We start from the raw sequence: 7,446 nt of genomic DNA, 5'->3' as shown, positions 1-7,446 counted from the left end.
ATTTTTAATGATGATGAGAACTATGCCTCTCATATTAAATACCTGTAGTGTCATCTATGGCAGATAGATTTCAGTAGAGTCTCCAGACATAGACACAGGCCATCTGAAAATTAGTCTATGGAAACACCGATGCTTCTGGTGGAGGAATCCCCTAGATTAGAAGGTATTCAAATTCTTAGTGGCCACAATGATGTACTCCAGCACACCAACAATTAGAAAGATGGCAGAGGACTGAACTGTGTTCCCTTCTCTATGGGGTGTCCATGAGTCAGAGTTTGTTTCATAGCAACAAACAAAAACATTAACACATGGAGGGAAAGAGTGAAGGAGAAAGCTGTCTACGTCTTTTGTAATCCATGGACATATAGTATCCACATACCTTTTCAGTCTCTCAAGTTCATTGGGAAGTTTCTGTGCCACTGATAGTAGGTATTACCTGCAAGTGGAGAACCTAATTGAAACAGAAGAAACAGGCATATGCCAAAATTAGTGTTGCTACAGGTATTTTGTGGGAAACTGATATTTTTTACTTTTGTACCACAAGGTAAACCCTGTAAGTATATTCTGTGGGAAAGTGGATGGCCTTCAAAAAATTCATGGAAAAAAAATCCATGATCTATTAGTTCAAATATTTCAGTAACTCTTTGAAATTTCTTGAATTTGGGGGTGCCAGTGTATTTGGAAATTGTTTCTTGCAAGGACTGCATGTTGCAGTGAATACTGTATTTCTAGGTGCCAACCATTGTTCTCACCTATCAAGGGATGTCTAAGGCATTGCAAAGTTCAGAATGACATGTACATGCCACATAATCCTGTCTCTCTGAGCATGCCAGGAGGCACATATGTCATACATAGTACATACCAAAGTCCATATCTCAAAACGAAATTTCAGAAATGCTCCCTGATTCACCAAGCCTTACATTAATGAAAATGTAATATTTTTAAAATATCAAAACAGGAAGTAAATGGTTCGTGAAGGAATAATGAGATGAAGATCCATTGATACTGATAATCAAATAAAGCTTCTTCTTGTGACTAGTACAAATGTCCCTCCGTGTCTTCAAGTTTGCTTTATGCCACTTCGATTTTAGGAAAGACCCACATTTGAGCCTGTTTTCACTAATTTAATGTAATCTGTAGAGGATTTCATTTTTACCAAAAAAAAAAAAAAAAGTGAAAAGCAAAATTAATTCAATGTGTGCGTGTTCACGCATGCGCGCGCATACACAGTAACTCCTTAGCAGCAAAGCCCGTATACCTTCCTGAAGCTCTTTCTCTTGAAACTGTTCTCAGTGGGTGAGCATTAAAAGCTGCTATCATTTTGAACTGTGTCTATGACCCCTATGTGCTGTGGATACTATATGTAATGTGATTGTAAGTGTAATTTATTATTCGGTAGGATTTGAGAGAGGGTTTATGTCTTGGTATGCCCAATGAATTTTTTTCCCGATAATCCAAACCCTTGTCCAGGAAGTGATTCCAACTCACGGTGACCCTGTGAGTAGTACGACCCCACAGCATCTTCGAGACTAAATCTATGTGGACAGAAGCGCTCATCTTTCTGCAACAGAGCAGCTGGAGGGTTTCCACGGCCCACTTAGTGGTCAGCAGTTCAATATTTATACCACCACACCACTAGGACTCGTTTTCCCCGTGTAAATTAATGGTAATTATTCCTTTACTTACACCATTTTGGTTTCTGTGACATTCCCTAAGAATGCTCCACTTTTGGATCGTAGGGGACATCCCTATTGCCTTTATGAAAACACAGTATTTTCCAGAGTGGTATTTAAAGAAGGATTTCTGCTGTTACATTTCATGCAATTGTTGAAAGCTGTTCATGGTCAAATAAGATTTCTTGCACAGCTCCTGAGTGTAAGAGACTGTGAGAGGTGCTTCACATATCATTTTATGCTTACAAAGGTTTTCAAAGCCTGTTTTGGGGCTATAAATCAGGTATCAAACAGTAAGATGCCAGGAAATGTGAAGTGAAAATAGGTTTTAAAACCAGAGTCATCTGACTTTCAAGTTCATACTGCTACTTATTACATCCCTTTAATGCAAATAATGAAGCATGTTATGGAACACCATGCTTGGGTCGACAAATACGATCTAGTAATCAGTTCTAAAGATAATTTTTCTATTACTGCCCAAGTAATATTTGAAACAGTGTTTACATTTAAACTTTCTGCAGCTAATTTAAATATACTTTATGTTTGTCATTTTCAAGGTATCAAAAACAGTTCCATTTTTGTTGTTGTTATTGTTGTTTGTTTGTTTTCAGCTGTAATTTAAATGGAAAGTTCCCAAAAAAGTAGTGCTGACTAAAAAGATTGTCATCTTAAGATGAATGTCGTTCAGGATTCACATGTACATACCAAGTTTTTACAAGGTGCTTTTCCCCTTTCACCTAACTAGCATTGATCTTACCACTAGTTTACAAAATCAGAGACATCGTTGAAGAAGATACATCACTGTTAGGAAGAGTTGTCTTCATTTTTCCATGAGAACGCGTTTGATGTTGTTCCACTCATTGCCATCCCATAGAGGCACTTCCAATTCCTAGTGATCCTGGAGGGAAGGGTAGAAGTGCCCCCTATGGGAGGAGAAACATCCATCTTTCCCCTACAGAGCTGCTGGTGTTGCAAATAATCTGAAATATAATCCAGGGCACTTTGGATCCCATTAGGTCATGGAATTAACACCAAAAGGCAATTCCAGTATTGCATTCTGTGTACCCTGCACTTCTCAAGAATACACCTTTTAAATAAGGCAGCGAAGCACACAATAGTTCCTCTCCCCATTAGTACAGACAGCATAGAAACCTAGGTTCCTAAGTGGCACAGATGGTTTGCTTCCTCTTTGTTGTTAATTGAAAGGTTCATAGTTCAAATCTGTCCAATGGTGCCAGGAAAGAAAGGCCTGGGGATGCAACTCGGCGAAATTGTTGCCAAAGGACCCACAGAGCAAAGTTCAACTCTGACGCCCAGAGGGCGGCCAAGGGCCTGACATGACTCCATTGTGGTGGATTTTTTGTTTTCCCAAGAGCCTAGGGTCAAATTTAATATGCATTTTTTTGTAACTAACCCATAATCCTGATTAAGCTTAATATGTTCTCATCTTTACAGATTTCTTCTTTCTCTTCTGATGACTGTATTTATTGTTCTGTGTGTATATGTACCTTTTGTAATACATTTTTGTGTTTAAAATTTTAAATTTCTTCAATTCTTTTCAGAATGAACATAAATTATTTTTCCATTGAATATTATACCTCTACTTCTGTCAACTAAAAATAAGTGATAATTTAGTTGTGGAATCTAGGAAGCCACGGAAAATTATGCCTAAAGGAATACTTTATTGAGTATATCAGTGGCATTTATCATTGTCTTACTAGATTTCTTATGAAACAATAAGACCTTACAAGAAAGATATCTGAGAAGAGTTGCACTTGTAAACTTTCTTTGAAATATTGTCTTACTAGCTGCTGGAAAATTATGCAAAGGCAAACCACAAGATGTGTCTATGTTTAAAACTTGATCTTCACAACTCAGAGGAAACAGTGGCTTTTGGCTTGGTTATTCAGTAAGCACAGCAGTGGTTATTGCACAGCACCAAACATTCTGTGGTGGGATTTGCTGTAATAACTCAAGTCAATCGGTTTGCACCACAGAAATGACCTTTGAAAGGGAAGCCATTCCGTTCTGAGAAAATTGATCATCAGCAGGCTTGAGGGTAAAATATAAAAATTTAAAACCCTATAATTAGGCAGCTTACTTAAAAACACAGGATGAGGGGCACAGATGGTTTATATTAACAAAGATAAACAAAAGAATAAAAACAGGCATATAAAGTCAGCAAGGACAATAGATGAGCATAGATTGGTTCCTCCAAATATCTTAGCTGATCAATATTTATTAAGAAATCAAGATGCTAGACAATATAAATGTCTTCTTTAAATGAATGTGCCATCTAAGAAATGTTAGAACTTATATCACTTAAATAAACATATGTGGTTAATGAAGCTGTTTGTACAGGAATGTTAAATAAATGTTGGAGAAGATAGAATGGTGTCATAAATGCTAGATGGAAATAGAGATACTCCTGTGCTTTTGTTCCACAAGCTCTACCTTTTTCATTCTTTTTCTCTGCTAAAATGACATAAAACTACAATATTAAAAGGTGACATTTGACTGTAAGAGCACATTCCAACTGTCACACTGACAGTCAGGTAACACTTATAGCACATCTAGTGCATCTGCCTGTACTTAAAAGGTAAGCATAGAGTTAGAAAAGCTGCTTTGGGTGGGTAGTGGGTTATTCATAAGAATAAGAATAGTTTTTCTCATGAGTGAACTGGTTTGACATGAGGTATATTATTGAGGGGGGAAAGAAAAAGGAAATCTTTTTTTTTAATTCCATAAACTACTCTTCATTCCCTGTTCTACATTTTCTTCTTGAGCTTTGTTCTCCTTTCTCTTTTTGAAAATAGTCTTTCTTTTCTCAGACACTGAAATTAAAGTCATTAGACAGGAGGAACTATTAGTTTTATTGCATATGGGACAGTATTTTGCTGCGTTTTTTAAAAATTTGCTTCAATTCTTGCTCATACATTTTCAAACTTATGGAAAGAGAAATTTAACTAATCTTGCTTCTCTGAAGCCTTGGATTCCTTATTTTTTTCCTAATTTGAGAGCCTACATAAGGAAATAGAATAAGGAAATTCCTCAAATGCCAACTAACTCTAAACTTTGCTTTTATGATTGTCCTCGGTGTTTGCTTAGTGTCCTTCAGAAATATTTCCTGTGGTAGCATGGGAGGCTGTCAACAGGAAACTAATCTATTTGATCTCTTAAATAAAAGTGAATAGTTTCAAGAATACCTGCTTACATGGAACCATATTCTATATCAAATTGCCTTTGTTACTTGATTTTATAAATTGAAAAACTGAGTGGCATAGAGAGTTTAGTGACTTTCCAGCTCAGCACAGCAAGTCATTATCCAGGTAATTCAATCTTCTGGAAGGCCTAACAACCGGGTCATTGTACATGTGTATTATTTTGACCAGACCTCTTATGTGCTGCATTCTCTTTTCTGTGGTTGCTTGTGGTTTTCAGCTAGCTGCACTTCAAAGCCCCAGCTCTCAGAATCAGTAACTCTTGGAGTGGCACCACTAGCAGCATTTGGCTCATCATTGACCCAGAGACCTTGGCTCTGTACAGCAGCCTGTCTATACAAATACCCCTGTGATTGACTCACAAAAGACACTGACTCCATGAGGGACAATAATTCATCTCACTCAATGACTTGTTTGAGCATGGGGTAATAATGTGTGCACAGAAATCCACATCAAATATATATATTTTTTGCACTTACCAAAGTAAAATTTTTCCTTTGCAAGATTTCCCTCTATGTCTTTGTCTCTGCCTTTTCAACTCTTTCTCTCTGCTACATTAGCACTGAACAAGCTGTAAGTGGGATAATGTGGCTCACTGGAAGAATAAGATGTTCATCAGGGACAAGGTGTGTGAACAGGGCAATTCATTTCACAGTTGAACTTCTAATGACTTGTTCAGTCTTCCAGGTGGTCGGCCCAGTCATTGGTACTCTAGACAGTGATGTGTGTACTCTGCCAGATACTAGTATCTTTGTCATATCTACTGTTGCATTGAATGCCAGCCTGACAGGGTGGTGTTGGCAGAATTTTTCTAACCTCAGGCACAAAGCATGGCAAATCAGTTATATGATAAATGGATTAGAGTTACTGCTTATCTCTCCTTGGAGAAAAATGCTTTTATTCCTTTCTTTGTCCTCAGACAAATGAGGGCGAAATAAGGCAGTCATGAAGTGGAAAAAGAGATGAATCAAAGTTTCCAAATGTTGGCATCGATCCGGAAAGCATGGACATATGTTTTCCACTGGAAAGGGTGGAAAGGAGCTGTCATGGAATAATTAGAGGCTGATGCACTAACTGTGTATACCTTTCAAGCAAATACCACCAGTAGATCATGACCTCTTGTGTGCTGCCGCAGCAGGGCTTCTTCCATCAGGTGCCAAGGGAGAAGTTCTCCGCAGATATTCCCTAGTGTAGACTCCTTCTTCCCGTCTATTTTCTCTTTTCACCTACTTCCCTTTTTAGCTCACATACCTATTGATTTCTTCCCAGTGAACCTTTTTTGTCACTATTCTGTCTCCCATAACTGTTTCCTAGATCCCTTGACTCTGACTTAGCTTCCCCCTAAGCCACCCATCTTTCTCTTCCATCCATCCGAATGCTGACAAGAAGATCACCTGTTTTCCCAGATCTTTTGTTAAAACTCACTTCTGGGAAATTATTTTATTACATTACATATCAGTGTATATCTAAAGATGAACAGCAAGATATTCAAAAGAAGTTAAATAAGTTCTCCTCTCAAATTTGAATCATTATGTATATGTGAACCACATGCTATGATCAATTTTCTTATTTAATAAAGGAAGGGCTCACAAACTTTAAAAAAATTGCCTCATCATCAATAAAATGATACATAGAAAATAAATAAATACATTACTAAAAATCAATAATGAAAACAATTTTTGTCGTACTTATAAAATTACCATTAGACATATTAATTTTATGCTAGAAAGAACTGGTGTGTGTAGCACTAACTATCGGAACAGTTAATATGTATCTTGTCAACAAGTAGATATTTAAAAGTTCAGTGAAAATATATACATGTGTACAGTATGTTAAATGTCACATATTTTATAAGATTTTTGGTTTTTACTTATATAAGTTGATTTTTTTATCCTCTGGTTACTCTACAAAGCATACTGTTTTCCTCATCCATTTTACTCACTTTTTTTCTTGCTTGTTATCTTTATTTCTACATTTTTAATAAAATTGCACAACTTGAGAGTTTTTTAAGATTTTAAATTTGCATTGATTCTTCAGTCAAGGATAACCTGAATACATACCGTGGATTTATTGACCCATTGTTTTCCTTTCATTTGCTCATGAGATACAAATGGAGCTATAAAGAACCTTTGAGATGCTTCTATTTGTAGCTATTTGCATAGGGTACTTCCTAGCACCCTATTTAGTCTTGGGTCCCAGATAAACAGAACCAAGGAGCCTCTCCTGAAGGCCAGAGAAGCAACTGTGGTGGTGAAACAGGAGGAGAGGTAGAGGCTGTGTTCCAGCCTGGTTCTCACATTCAAAATTTTTATTTTTTTAAATGAAATCTAAAATTATATATTTAGCTTCTTAGAAACAAGTACATATAGACAGAGAAGAGATAAAATTGGGGCATGGGCAGAGAGGAGAAAGAAATAGAAAAGTCAAGAGCATTTTTAAAATTCTTGGGTTGATCGCTGTTTTTATTGATAAACATGATATGCTTAATACTAATAAGTTGATTGATTCATAATTTATATCCTAGATAAAAATTGAAAATACAAAACATATAC

Source organism: Echinops telfairi, unplaced genomic scaffold (genome assembly GCF_000313985.2).
Source record: "Echinops telfairi isolate 266 unplaced genomic scaffold, ASM31398v2 ScPeMD7_7469;HRSCAF=8507_1, whole genome shotgun sequence".
In the NCBI taxonomy this organism is placed as follows: Eukaryota; Metazoa; Chordata; class Mammalia; order Afrosoricida; family Tenrecidae; genus Echinops; species Echinops telfairi.
This window is presented reverse-complemented; position numbering follows the sequence as displayed.